Genomic DNA, 15,134 nt, shown 5'->3' with positions numbered 1-15,134 from the left:
GTTCATCAGATAAAAAAAAAGTGTTTCTTTCTCTTTGTATTCTGGTCAGAGTCTGTGGGGTCTTGTGGTGGTACTCCAGGAGGCTTCTAGTGAAATGCACAGCTGCTTTGTAGAGACTTTGGCCTGTAACCACAAAGAGATTTAGGTGTTGTGGTGATGACAGCTGGTGTAATTTGCCATAGCCCCATTAACTTCAGTTGATCTATGCTAATCTGTCCAGGGCCTGTCTTTACAGAAAGAGCCTCACTGCTCTGGTTCAAAAGTATAATTTATTTACAGACCTCTACCCGCAAATAAAGTAACAATAATCTTCCACCGGTCTAGCATTAAGCTCATCTCTCATCTGCTGAAAATGAGAACTTGGAGAGAATAGACAAGGACCTCTTCCCATCATCTGTAAAACTATTTATTATAAGCTAAAGGCTGTAGATCAATGGCAATAAACAAACAGACTCCTTCTATTGTTAGGAGAATGGTGAGCATACAGACAGACAGTGACTGCTGAGGTTGGAATTCAGAGCTTCTCAGATATGTGAAATGGGAGATAAAACCCCTCAAAAATCTTTAGAAAATTAAAACACTAATACTGCACATAGTGGAATTCACTTGTTAGTCCAAAGGGCATTTCCAAAACAATTTCAGAGACTTCACGATTTCCTTGAATTTCTCTAACTATTTATAGTGGATTAGAGCTGATAGCATTGAAAATAAAAGAGGATTTTATAAACCATACTTTGAATGGAAAAAGCAAGAAGTGTTATTAATGGATGTTTTAGTGTCAAAACATTGGACAAATCACACTATTTATTCTCCATCTATCAGAACCTTTATATGAGAGTACCTTCAAGACAAAATATGTCATTAAACATTTAACATTATACCATATACCAAATTACTTATGTAAACCAATCTCATGCAAAGATGGATGAAGAAATGCTGGAGGAGGATTTTGAAGATTGTGACAGACTGAGAATTTCTTGCCATATCCTAAATGATCTTTACTGAATTAAGTTTAACCTTTCTGAATTAGCTTTAATATACTGGAGGTTTGTTGTACTAAACATGCAATTGTGTGTGTGTTATTGTGGAAATGTATGTATTTCCATGGGAAAGGTAAATAGAGGAACAGCAGGATGTAACATCTCCACAGAAGCCACCTTCTATCCAGGAAAGATGTGCATATACTAGGTCAAACTGGATTCCCCAGGAACCAACACAAAAAGAAAGTGTTTTTGGCTAAATAGCCTAGTTTTAAACAAGCTCATGGCTTTCCTTCTGAACCAGGAGACCCTGATTCACAAAGCGTCCCAGTCCTTAGGGTAGACTTGGGAGGACTGGGCCTGTCAGAATCCATGTTAGGGTTGGAGTTAATTCTGGTAAGCTTATTAGCATGTGTGGCGGTTCTTTTGTTGTTTTTAATGTGTTCTCCTAATGTTTTTTACTTTATGAATAGTAGGCATGCGTAGGAAGTGCTGCATGATTACTCATAGCTGTTGACAATCACTCTTATCAATCTCTCAAGAGAAAGCACGAAGGTATCCTTGAACAACCTGTCTGCTCAAAAATACGTGGTGAAGGCAGAGAACTATGCATTATGGGATATCTTGGTCAGAATGGAGAGACATGTGGGTATCCACCCAGAAAGGCAATGGCTGGGGGAGCCGGAAGCTGTGAATAGGTGCCCTTGTAGAACCACTGAAGGGAAATACAGGTGCAGTTGCCCTGAATTCTGACAACAATGATTTGTGTTTTTCCTTTTCTTATTATTATATAAAATCAACCTTCTTTTAGAAGCTGCAGCATACAATAAGCAATTCAGAACTGCAAAGAGAAAGGGTTTGAAACTGACTCAAGCATCAGAGGCACCAACATTCTCTTTTGGCTGAAAGCAAGAAAAACAGTGTAAATGTTTTGTGTTAAATATGTATCAAGTGATTAACTTAATATAAATGGGCCATGTTCTCAGGTTGTGTATAGCAGCCAAAGATCTGACTCCTTTACTGGGAAATTTGGTACAGCAAATGTATGTATACTTGAATATTAATCAATTATTTGTATTGTGGTAGACCATACAGGCCCCAAGCAGGGATCAGGGCCTCATTGTGCTAGGTGCTGTGCAAACAGAGAACAGAATCTCCCTGCTCCAAAGTGGTTGCAATCTAAATTTAAGATGAGAGACAACAGGTAGATACAACAAACAGCTGGGGGAGCACAAGATAATAGTAAGAGGCTACTGCTCACCATGGTAGGCAGTGGTCATAGCACACCAGCTGCCTAACCCCTGTCATCTGCTGCCATAAACACTTGCTACAGAATTATTGTGCTATGGTTACCATGGCATAGGGATGCGAATCTCTACAGGAGTGCCTCAGGTCTGCTGTAGGTACTGTTCATTTTGTATCATTCTGTCACCTTTGGGTGAACTATGACAGCTGTTTAACTATGCACAGCAACACTACACAGCAGCGTAGGGAAGGATGTGAACTCTGTTGCAGCTGCAGGCGAAATTTAATAATACTTGTCACTTACAGAAAGCTTTATATTTCCAATATGTACTATAATAAAAGGTTTTACTTTTGGTTTGGACTCAGGAAGCAGAATTCCACTGCCCCAGTTAGGATATGTTTAGGACACTGGCACCTTGTGTAGAACTGTGACTGTAACACAGTGGTAAGTCAACATGTGTAAGATCTTTAGCTCTTCCCCACTTCCGGCAGCAGGAGTGGCATCCAGCTGTTTGTACCTTTCCAACCTACCAATCGGTATGTGTCAGTTTACATTTCTAAGGCTAGAAACCTACAATTCCGGGGGAGGGCGGGTGGTGGTGGTGGTGGTGTGTGTTGAGGAGAGGGAACAAACCACAAAACGGAGATTCTACAATCTGGATCTCAAAGCCAACTCTGTTACCAAAAGCACTCCATCAGCAATGCACTTACTGAAACAAGTGAATTTGCACTGATGAAATTGAAGGCAGAATTTAGCTCTTCATTTTACAGTCCATGTAAAGATTCTAATACGGTTATTAGGAATGAACTCAAACCAAAATCTTGGGACTGGACACAGTTCCATTCTGACGTCAGTAGAATTATAACCTCATTCCACACTGAAATGATGTGACTGGCCTTGCCCTCTATAATGGCTCACAAAAGAGGGCTTGGATCCAAAGGCAACTGCTCTGAAATCCACCATTGTGGATCACTTCAGAACTTTTTGAAGAGAGGGTGAGGAAGGAAAGAAAGGAAATGTTTTATAATCATTACATTTTCAATTTTAAAATCTTAGACAGATGCAACTTACAATGCTTAATGAGTTGCTATTTTTATTATAAAACAGAATCTAGGTTGTTAATTCTTTTAAGAAGATAAGGAGATACCTTACAGAGATGCTTTTAAGCAGGGTTTTTTTTTTTTTAAATAGAAAACTGAATTACATTTTGGCTCACCTGATGAGGGACTGTCAGGCTTGCTCTCTAGATAAAACAGGAAGAAAGGCAAATAGCCATTTGCACATCTCCTGTGATGTGATCTAAGTGTTTTCATGAGCTTTTGAAGTCTATTCCTCTATGGCTACCTTAGAAAAGTTAGGATCACTGGTAGAAATTAATAATACATTATAAGAAATATTGAATCTTGTTAAAAACAAATAGCTTTTACCTACAGGGTAATAAGAGATTTCACTTTTACTTTGAACATTTTTGGAGAATATAAAAATATTGGATGAGAGAGAATGGAATAAAAGGGATAGAAAGGAGGTTCATATGTTATCTTACTTTTACACTTTTATCATTTTCCACACCCAGAATTCATCAGAAGGTGTTTTCATCTCTGCCGTTAACTGCTGTTCTAAATCCCTCCAGGGAAGATTAGGACATGAGAAGGACTATTCCAGAGTTCATCTGATTCTTTTGTGGCAAATGTTGCCTCCATCTTCCTCTGCAGCTGTGAGGGTCCCTAACTGCAATGAAACTATCACTATTTTACTATACAAGGGAGTTGGGGGTGGGGATCTGAAGACCCTTTTAGGGTCTCCACACACACTGTACTTTGGGCTGAGTCATTGGTGCAAAAGGCTAGTACAAAATGTATGTCCCAATTAACTCCCTAGACTTTGTACTGGCCACCTGCACAGGAGGTGGATTTCAAGCACCAGAGCTGAATTCTGGGGAAGTTACCCATGCTCTGGGATTTACAACATGGTTTTGGAGGCTATGGCGAGGCTGGAAGCAGAGCTACTGAATCCGCCTTTACACAAATCCACCATGTATTGCTTATGAAAGGCTTTGGTAGCTATGCCGATAGCTTGGTCTGGGGTGGGTTCAGAGTTGTAGTCCAACATTTTACACATTCCTATTAGTCTAAGCATTCTTATGTAAAAGTACCATGAAATCATTAATGATCAAAAAGAGTCAGGACCTTGGTTATGTAGCACATTGAAGAACCATTTGGGGCCAATGTAGTATGTACAGTAAAGATGTGTGAATAACTGATTTTTTGGTCTTGGGGGAAAAATAATAATTTCAGGTCAACTGATGAAATTTAAGAAGAGTTTCAGCAAACTAAATTAATAATTTGGATCAAACAAAACATTTAGGTTGGGAGTTTTTAATTTTTTTATTTAAGAAAATAAAAATTCAAGCACATTTTGAAATAAAAATTCATTTGGAATTAAAAAACCAAAACATTTTTATTTTTTCCCCAGCTGAAGCAAATTTGAATTTGATGTGGCTTCATGAAATGTTCTTGATAATTCAAAACTGTATTTTTGGCAAAACAGATTTCATCTCTGAGTTACAGACTCATTGTTCTTTGAAAGGAAGACTTTGTAATGACATCCATGGCATCAAACCACTGACTGGAAATTTTAAGAGATGACAAGTAGGTACAAAACTTCTGAGGTGCAAATTAGTTCTGTTAAGAAAGTTTCATAGATATAGAACCAAGTGGGTTTGTGCTGCTTGCATAAATGAAATATAAGTTATAAAAATTTAGGATCAGGAACTTTACCTTCGTGCTTGCCAATAACGCATCCAATACATTACTGGTGCCACAATAATTAATAGCTCAGCATGACTCCTGTGAACATGCTAATACACAAACTGTTCTGTGTATAGCAACTTCACATTCTTAACTATTTTGTGGGAATTTATGGAGTGTCAGAACATCAGCTGGTGTAAATGTGCATAGCTCTATTGATCTCAGTGGTGCTGCTTTATATCAGCTGAAGAGCTGACTCAAATACACTTTTAAAAAAAAAATCTTATGGATAAAGTTTCTGCTTGCAGAGGGGGATACAATTCTCAGCTGTGTGAGAACAAAAGAACTTTGAAAATTGACTAAGGAGACTAGATGAGACCTGTTTTGCTTATTAGTGAACTCTCTGTAATCAAGCCCATTTGCAGAAACTGAATGTTTGCACACAGAAATAAAGGCTAATTTATTAATCCTGTGTCTTGTCCACTGCTTTTCTCTTCTAGAAGAGCTAACTTAGTTATCAAGTCCAAATCTCACAGTCTGCTCAGATCCATAACAAACAGAACGAACAACAAGCTCAGTTACCTATCCAAATTATTGTTTGACAAGCCAGCCATACTTAACAGATTCCAATAACCTGAAAAAAAATGTTTTCAGTGTGCTCTGGGTATGGACTGTTGAAAGCAAGAGGGAATGGAGGCCCTATTTCTTCAAGCTGCTTCATGCAGGTAGAGTCCACTGGGGCTTCATACTGATGCATGACTCTGTTGAGAAACTTGCAAGATCAAGGTTTTAGCTAGCTGGTGGAAATATGCACTCTTATTTGGATTGAGGTGCTTAGTCATGTAAAATATTTACAAAAAATTAAAATATTGGAGAAACTTTTAGTTTAAGTAAGTGTTCAGCATTTAATGGCTAATTCCACAAAGTGTCAAGCTAATGATTTCACTAATAATTGCAAGGATTTTTATTGAGCAAAAAAATTGGCACCTCCTAAATACATGTTGAATACATCTAAGAGATGCATCAAAATCTCAGATAAGCAATTGTCTCTCCAGTGTGATACAGAATTCTCATTCTATTTAATTTTTTTTTTTTAAGAATGTAACTATCGGGTTGGGTTACACATTTGTAACCTCCATATTACATTGCATTAACTAGCATATACATGTGACAGAATGTGCAGTAGAGTATTTAGCCTTAATAGAAGCTTCATTGCCAAAGTATATGAACAACATTCAATTCACCTGTTTATTCAAGTTGATTAGCTAATGTAAACAGGGAACTAGTGTATCACTGATGTTCAGAAAGTAGCTAATACTGCTCAGTGACTTCTGAAGTTATTTCCTTGAGTTTGGTTCCATTTACACAAGTTTCTTCATAAATTTCCCCCTGATCAGTTTAGGTGATAAGCCAATAAGGTTATAAGCCTGGACATCTTTTACTCTGAAGCATATAATAAATCTAATACAATGCCATTTAATGTAAGCACTGCTTCTGTCGCAAATTACTGTACTTGGCACCAGTTAACAGTAAAGCCAAATGAACCATTTCTCTGTCATCCAGTGTTTTCTTATCGCTAAAGAAATGTGCTTAATCCTAAAAATCAGATCTCTTCTAAGTCACTTTTGTAAAAGAATGCATTTAAAAAAACCCAAAGACTAATATTTTCTTGTTCCCACTAAATTGCATTGATTGCTGAAGCTGAATCTTTGTAGGCCCTGTTGAGCAAGCCTTTAAAATAAAATTTCCCAATGTTGCCTACTACAGTTTATGTATAGAATATAAGATAGGAAGAGAGTTTTACATCTTTTGACATCCATGCCCTTGCCAGTTTTATTTTACATGGCCTCGTCCATTTGCTTGGTCTCAATTTAATGCAAGAGCACTGGGAGAGAACTTTCTTATGCAAACAGCAAGTGAAAAGTCAACATCATGGCACTTTTGGTTAGCATTATAAAATCCTGACTCACCATTCCAATGTGTTAAATAGTGCTTATTCTCCTAGAATGTGGATTTAGATCATATTACAAAACTGCTGAGATCCAAGGAACAGACAAATAGAAGCAATGTAACCTGAAGAAAGAAAAAAGAAAAATAGTGTTCAGAACTTCCAGATAGGGACAGTGCTTTGGGAAATATGGGAATAATGAGCATTTATATTGATTTTCAAAGGAGTTAAATAAATTGGTTGCCCAATTCTGACTAAACTCCTTAGAAAATCCCCGACTCTATTTTTGATAGTTTTAACATGGGCAAACTAACAATTTCATGTACAAAAAAAAATAATGGACCATATTCTCCACCATAATTCCAATGGAATGACATCAGCAGAGAATTGGACCCTGTATGACAGTAAAATCTCACCAAATTACAAAAGAAAGAAAAACTAAACTCTCTTGAAGTTAAACCCAAAATCTGAAAACGCCTCACATAGATGAGCCCTACAACAGGACCAGAAGGTAAACAACAATCAGTCTCCATGGGACAAAGGGTCAGAAAGCAAATTGCAGAGTTAAGAACTCTGTGGGTGGAATGCTCTGGCTCAGTTCCCTGCTGTATGTATCTGGGATCTGTTAGCATGAATGTCCTGACTTATTTCAGTTGCTGGGGCAAAGCATATAGAGGAAGGCAGTCTGAGATCTCCAACCAGGGATTTCAAGTTAAAGCTAACATCTTAACTTCCACCAGAAGTGAACTGAAAGTGAGATTCAGGTTAAATGTATTCCATTTGTGAATCTCTGTTAATTAAATAGGTAGCTGTATTCTGCACAAGCTGATATCTCATAGCTCAAGGGTCCCCAAACTACGGCCGCATCCGGCCCATCAACACATTTTGACCAGCACGCCCCCCCCCCCTCCTGGCCCCGCCCTTCCCCTACATGATGTGGGCCAAGCATCCTGGCCATGAACCACTCCCAGCCTCAAGCTGCACCACGCAGCAGCTGCTCCCCCTCCCAACCCGGGCTCTTCCCCCCAGCCCCTATCCCACGTGACATGGGCCCAGCTGCTCCAGCCCACCACAAGAGCAAGTCTAAGTGGTGTGGCCTTTGCAGCTGAAAGTTTGGGGACTTGTCATAGACTCATATAGACTTAAAAGAAAGAAGGTTACATCATGATCATCTAATCTAATCTCCTGCACATTGAAGGCCACAGAACCTCACCCACTCACTTCTCTAATAGACCCCCTAACTTATGACTGAGTTATTGAAGTCCTCAAATCATGGTTTGAAGACTTCAAGTTACAGAGAATCGACCATTTATACTAGTTTAAATCTGCAGAAGACTCGTACCTCATGGCACAGAGGAAGGTGAAACCCCCCAGTGTCTCTGCCAATCTGACCCAGGGGAAAATTCCTTCCGGACCCCAAATATGGTGCTCAGTGAGACCCTGAACATGTGTGCAAGACCCAGACAGATAGACACTTGTAGTAACTCCAACACACTACATATTGTAGTAACTCTAAGCCCTCCCCATCATCAGCCATTAGAGATATTTGCTGCTAGCAGTAACAGATCACCTTTGTGCCATTGTAGGTAGTCCCATCATACCATTCCCTCCATGAACTTATCAAGCTCAGTGTTTATCCCCACTTCTCCTCTTGGAAGGCTGTCTACTCCTCTGATGGTAAGAAAACTTTGCCTAATTTCAAGCATAAACTTCTTAATATCTACAAGCAAAAGGAATTATAAGAATCCACTCTGGAGAACACAAAGGCATGTTTGTGCTAGTATAAGTGCACCTCTTAGAAAAATGTTTTTGACACTTACAAAACATCTTCAAAGACCCGTAAAAAAATTGTTAAGAATCTAAACATTGCCATATTGGATCAGACCAATGGTCCATTTAGCCCAGTATCCTGTCTTCTGACAGTAGTTAGAGCCAAATACTTCAGAGGGAATGAACATAACAGGACAATTATTAACCAGTCCATCCTCTGTCATCCAGACCCAGCTTTTGTCAATCAGAGGTGTAGGGTTATCCAGAGCATGGGGTTGCATCCCTGCCTATCTTGGCTAATAGCTATGGATGGACCTATCCTGCATGAAGTTATCTAATTCTTTTGACTTTCACAGCATCCCCTGGCAATGAGTTCCACAGGTCGACTGTGCAGAATTTCTTAAGCACCTTGGACCAAAGGTGTGGCTCGCTAATTTCTATATATGGGTAACTAATGAGAAGAAGCTACCTTGCACTTGGTGTCAAGCAAATATTATTGCCATTCTCAAACAGGGATGGAGCCCCACAATGTGATGAGTTACTGCGCAGTATCCTTGTTGTCAATGTGTTTTAAGCTCTTTGAGAACTTGATCCTCCAACAAATTGCTCTGGAATTAGATGATATTGTGACACTCAGTTGTGAATACTGGGTTCTCCGGTGTTCTTTCAGACAATCATAATTATGATATGTTCTGTACAAAGTATGCCTTGTTTGGTATTATTTTAAAAGTCTTGATCTGTTAAACATTAATATCCTGGTGAATTGTATGTGTTATCAATGTATGTGAAGTTATAAAATACTGCTGAAAATGCCATTAAAACATGATGTAAGGTGGGAAACACCCACAAAACAGCTTTTCAAGTATAACAATGAAGTGGCCAGATGTGCTAATGGCTCATCAAGGAGAGAATCCATTATCCTAGAGACAGTATACAATGGGAACTTCACAGAGAGAAGCATGCAGGCAATGGATTGCTTGACCAATGGGGGACAGCTCCCATGTCGTATGCATAGCTTTCCCAGCAAGCTAGAAGTAGTTATAAAAGGGGGGAGATATCACTTGGCTTCTCTTTTCCCCCAGCTCAACGCCTGAAGGAACATTGGGAAGACAAATAATTTTGGACTGTGAGAGGGGTGGTCCTAGGCAGGGAAAACAGTCTGTGTACTGAAGATCTGTAGCCTGCTTGTGAGGTGAGACATTTCTAGATTCAAATCCTGTTAGTGTGTAGAATTAGGGATGTGATCTTATTTGTTTCTTTGGTAACTATTTCTAGTCTCTTTATGCTAACCACTTATAATCACTTACAATCTATTTTCTGTAGTTAATACACTTGTTTAATGTTTTATCTTAACTAGTGTGTTTTTGAGTCAAGTGTTTAGGGAATCTCAGCTCAGGTTAACAGGGGCAAGAACATATTTTCCCCCACAACGAAAGGGGTGGTGAACTTACTAAATGTACTTATACTGAACAAATCTTTGTCCAATGCAAAACACGGTATAATCTCAGGCTGCATTCCTACAAAGAAGAGCTTGGAGACTGTGAGAGTTACTGGCTTACACCTTGCTCTATGGCAGGTATATGAGTGGCTCAGGCAGAGTAGTCATGTGACAGTTGTGTGGCACCACCTGTTGTCGTGTTGGGTGATAGATGAACAGCCAACTCCTCTGGACCCTGCTATCAGCAGAAGCATGGTTGGAGGTCAGCCCAGGCTGCAAGAGTAAGGAGGATCAGCAGTATCCCAGATTCAAGCTGCATCAGGCTGCACAGTGTGACCAATGTCTTGCACGTTGAGCAGGCAGGGTTCAGGAAAGGACAAAAGCACCTGTGATCAAGTCTTGGCCTTAACCACCTTTATTGAAAACGGTTTTCAACAAAATCTAAGAGCCGTCTTCCTGGATTTGACCACTGCTTCTGACTCAGAGGCCTTCTGTGTAAATTCTCTCGAGTTACCCTATGTTGGGTAATGGAGTCCTTCCTACTAACAGGTGGTTCAGAATACACAGGCCACCGTTGTAGTTCCTGGAAGTGCCAGATTAATGGTCTCCCTCCAGGTTCAGTTCTTTCACTAATACTGTTCAATGCATACATTAACGACTTACCAGCAACACTCTCGCTCAAGTTTATCTATGCTGAGAGCTGCTGCATCTATCAAGCTCAGTCCTTCTCAGGAATTGAGAAGGTCCTGAATGATATGACACTCATAGCAGACTACTGTAGTTGATGGGACGACCAGCCAAGCTTTTACAAGATGGTTTCTAATGTATTTCATCTGCATGATGCAAGTGCAAGCCATGAGTTAAATATTTTCTTAAACAGCCAACGCCTGCAGCATGACCAAAACCCAGTTTACATCGGCATGACATTGGATAGGTTATTGATGTACCACAACCACCTGAAGACGATAGCAGCCAACTTCAGCACTTGAAACAATTTGCTCAGAAAACTGGCCAACTCAACCTGGGTGAGAGCACCCAGATGCTTAGAACAGGAGCCCTTGCCCTCTGCTATTCAACAGCAAAGTACTGTGCTCCTATCTGGTGTTGGTTGTCTCACATGAGGCTGGTCGATGTAGAGCTTAAAAGAGCTATGCGCATTTGTTACCAGGATGTTACATGCAACTCTGTTGCCATGGCTGCCATACTTAGTAACATGGAACAGTCCCATATTCACTTTGAGGGGGCTGCCATCATGCTCCTGGCCAAGATCTGTGAGAACACTGACTCGCCTCTGTACTCAGACTTCTTCAACCACTCGCCAGTTCACCTGTCTTCTAGCCACCCTTTATGGTCACTTATGCCACCACAAGACATGATGGTGGAATCTACTTGGTGTAATGAGTGGTCAGTAATGATGATTAATAACCTTCGTCACCAACCCAAACATCTGCCTACCAGGTTTTGACCTGGCAAGGCACCTTGGTCATCCCTGAACTGGTTTCAAACAGGACAGGTCAATTGCGTGGCCAATCTCTTCAAATGGGGTTTCTTGAACGACCTGCAACGTAGATTCAGTCAACTTCAGATTATGTTGAATATCTTTGAGGAGTTCTCGCTGACTTACTTCATTGGTAGGAAACCAGCTCTTCACCAAGCTGATGATGATGCTAGCAAATGGCTGGGCACACTGCACATATACTGAAAGAGACTGTGCATTACGTGAAGAAGTACTTCCTTATGTTTGTTTTAAACCTGATGTCTATTAATTTCAGTGGGTGACCCTGGCTCTTGTGTTAGGTGAAGGGGTAAATAACATTTCCTTATTCACTCTATCAACACCATTCATGATTTTATAGACCTCTATCACAGACTCCTCCCTTGCAGTTGTCTCTTTTCTAAAATAAACGGTCCCAGTCTTCTTAATTTCCCCTCATATGGAAGCTGTTCCATAACCCTAAATTTTTGTTGTCCTTTTCTGTACTTTTTAAAATTCTAATATATCTTTTCTGAGATGGTTTAACTAGAACTACACTCAGTACTCGAGCTGTAGGCATACCATGGATTTATACAGTGGCATTATGATACTATTTAGCCCTTTCCTAATGGTTCCTAACATTGTTAGCTTTTTAACTGCTGGTGCACATTGAACAGATGTTTTCAGAGAACTAGCCACAATGACTCATGATGGAGTGGCAACAGCTAATTGAGACCATTTTATATGTAAAGTTGGGATCATGTTTTCCAATGTGCAGTACTTTGCAATGATCAACATTGAATTTCATCAGTCATTTTGTTGCCCAGTTACAAAGGGATCCAAAAAAACTGAGTAACTCTTTGCTGTCACCTTTGGACTTAGCTATCTTGAGTAATTTAGTATCATGTGCAAATTTTGTGACCTCATTGTTTACGCCCTTTTCCAGATCATTCATGACTATGTTGAACAGCACTGGTCCTAGTATAGATGCTTGGGGCACCCCACAATTTGCCTTTCTCCACCAGGAAAAAGGACCATTTATTCCTACCTTTTGTTTGCTATTTTTTAGCCAGTTACTGATTCATAAGAGGACCTTCCCCTCATATCCTATGACTACTTACTTGGCTTAAGAGCTTTTAGTGTGGTACCTTATCAATGGCTTTCTGAAAGTCCACGTACACTGTATCCATTGACTCACCCTTGTCCACATGTTTGTTGACACCCTCACAGAATTCTTGCAAACTGGTGAAGCATGATTCCCCTTTACAAAAGCTGTGTTGACCCTTCCTGAACAAATTGTGTTCATCTATGTATCTGTTAATTCTGTTCTTTACTAGACTTTCAACTAACCAATTTGCCTTTTACTGAAGTTAAGCTTACTGGACTGTAATTGCCAGGATCTGCTCTGAAGCCTTAAAAAAAAACAAAAAAAACAACAACAAAAAACAATAAAACACAGTGCTACATTTGCTATGCTCCAGTCATCTGGTACAGAGGCTGATTCAAGCAATAGGTTACATACCATAGTTAGTAGTTCTGCAATTTCATATGTGAGTTCCTTCAGAACTCATGGGCAAATACCATCTGATCCTGGTCACCTATTAGTGTTTAAGCTATCAATTTGTTCCAAACCCTTTTCTACTGAGACCTCAATCTGGGACAATTACTTACATAATCCTCCCAACACTCCCATGAAATAGGTAAGTATTATTCTCCTCCCACCCCCGTTTATAGGAGGATTGGTGAAACTGAGGCAGAGAAGGGATATTACTCACCTAAAGCCACACAAGCCAATACCAGTGGTCAGATTAGGCCAAGAAATTCCCAGTTATATGGAATGTTGAATATTAGAAAATAATACATTGATACCTATTCTTATTAATGCCACCCTGATAAATATTTGCAGCTAGGGAAGAGCAAACACTTGTCTGAATTTTCATCATTCACCAAAGAGTGTTCTGGCATTTCTGGTTAACAAGCTAATAATACCCTATAAAACATTAACATGCTGAAGATCAACAACATGATTTATTCAAACTGCACGGTAGCTGGATCAGCTGTAATTTTCACTATTTGAGAAAATAGTATAACGAAAAGATGAGACAAGGATATAATGCTGAGAAAATGAAAGCAGAGAAAGAACAGAAAAAGTTGGCACTGGAACTAGATTTCCAAACCTTCAGTTTCCCATTAATCCTACAGAGAGTAATTTGGCATTTACTTGTGATGGATCATGACATTGATCTAGTGTCTGGATGCTACCGTTTAACCCAAGGCTTGAAATTTCTCTCCAGTTAGTATTACTACAATACCACTTTATTTATCATTCTCCACAAACTGTATCTAAAATGTTTTAGAGAGTTATATTCCGTTGCTCAATTAAATAGAGGGAAAGCAACTTTTAGCAGGACAGGCAGCAAAGAAATATACGTTTTGGGTGAAATTTAAAAAGAAATGAAGGCATTGAGATAGAGAAACACAAGAAAATTTATGAAATAGGCAGGAGTTGCAAAGGAATAGACTTGTACTAATGCTAGTAATCTGGATAGAGAGACAGAAGGTATGCCGTGTATAAATAGAGGAAACAAAGAAGAAAGGGAAAGGGCTGTGGAGAAGGACAGCAGTCGTGGCCAGATGTAACTACAGAAGTACTACCTATGGAGAGAGATTCATATTCAGAGTGCATGTGCTTGATAAAAATAAAGATATATGATAGACAATCTGTCACATACTTCTATAGACTAGCATATGGATATCCCTAGCACAGATAATATAAACCTTGAATGCTCATACAAAATTTGGTGTGTTAACAATGCGAACCCAATTTTAAGGGTTGTAATGCCCTGACAAAAGGCTGAGTGCATAGTGAAACCAGGTGGGGGAAAAAAAATCAGCTAAAGTTTGAGTTTAGTGTGAAACAAGACAAGACAAGCCAAGACTTGCTAGCCTTCAAAAGTACTAAGAAAGGAGGCTGGTATAGCTGGGAGACTGAAGACAGGCAGCTGGGCATCCCTTTAATATCCAAGTTTCTCCAGGACCAACAAGATGCTAGGGTGGTTCTTCCCTTCCTGCTCTGACCAAACTTTCATAACAATCGGGGGGAGGTGAAGGGACAAAAATAAACAGAAGAACCACAACAATAATTCCCTCTGAATTCTCCCCTTCCCCCCATCACACACACTTTTTTTTTTAAAGCACCCAAGCCTTAAACTCAATAAGTTCGAAATCCTGTTGAACCACAGCTGCCACAAGTGTTGACTTAACCTCGTGGGAACTGAAACCAAATGATGCTGTTGACATCAAAGTTCTTGAAAGAGATCTTGGAGTTCATAGATAGTTCCCTGAAAACATCTGCTCAATATGCAGCAGTAGTTAAGAAAGCTAACAGAATGTTAGGAACATTAGGAAAGGGTCAGATAAGGCAATGCATTTTAATACATTGTATAAATCCATAGTACACCCACAATTCTGTCTGGTCACCCCATCTCAAAAAAGATAAGTTAGAATTTGAAAAAGTACACAGAAAGGCAA

General features: G+C 39.5%; 1 long non-coding RNA gene across 1 annotated transcript in view; it reads right to left on the bottom strand.

The window, feature by feature from the left end:
- LOC137144737 (uncharacterized) overlaps nucleotides 1-15,134 on the bottom strand; it is a 52,622-nt gene continuing 37,488 nt past the window's right edge. The window contains exons 2-3 of the long non-coding RNA XR_010917471.1: nucleotides 6,944-7,046; nucleotides 1-123 (exon numbers count right to left, since the gene is read on the bottom strand). This is a non-coding gene — a long non-coding RNA (uncharacterized lncRNA). The remainder of the gene's footprint in view (nucleotides 124-6,943; nucleotides 7,047-15,134) is intronic.

This window comes from Emydura macquarii, unplaced genomic scaffold, assembly GCF_026122565.2.
Source record: "Emydura macquarii macquarii isolate MOO-44397 ecotype Brisbane River unplaced genomic scaffold, CSIRO-AGI_Emac_v2 contig_3477, whole genome shotgun sequence".
In the NCBI taxonomy this organism is placed as follows: domain Eukaryota; kingdom Metazoa; phylum Chordata; order Testudines; family Chelidae; genus Emydura; species Emydura macquarii.
The sequence above is the reverse complement of the archived record's forward strand: the minus strand, read 5'-3'. Positions and strand labels throughout refer to the sequence as shown.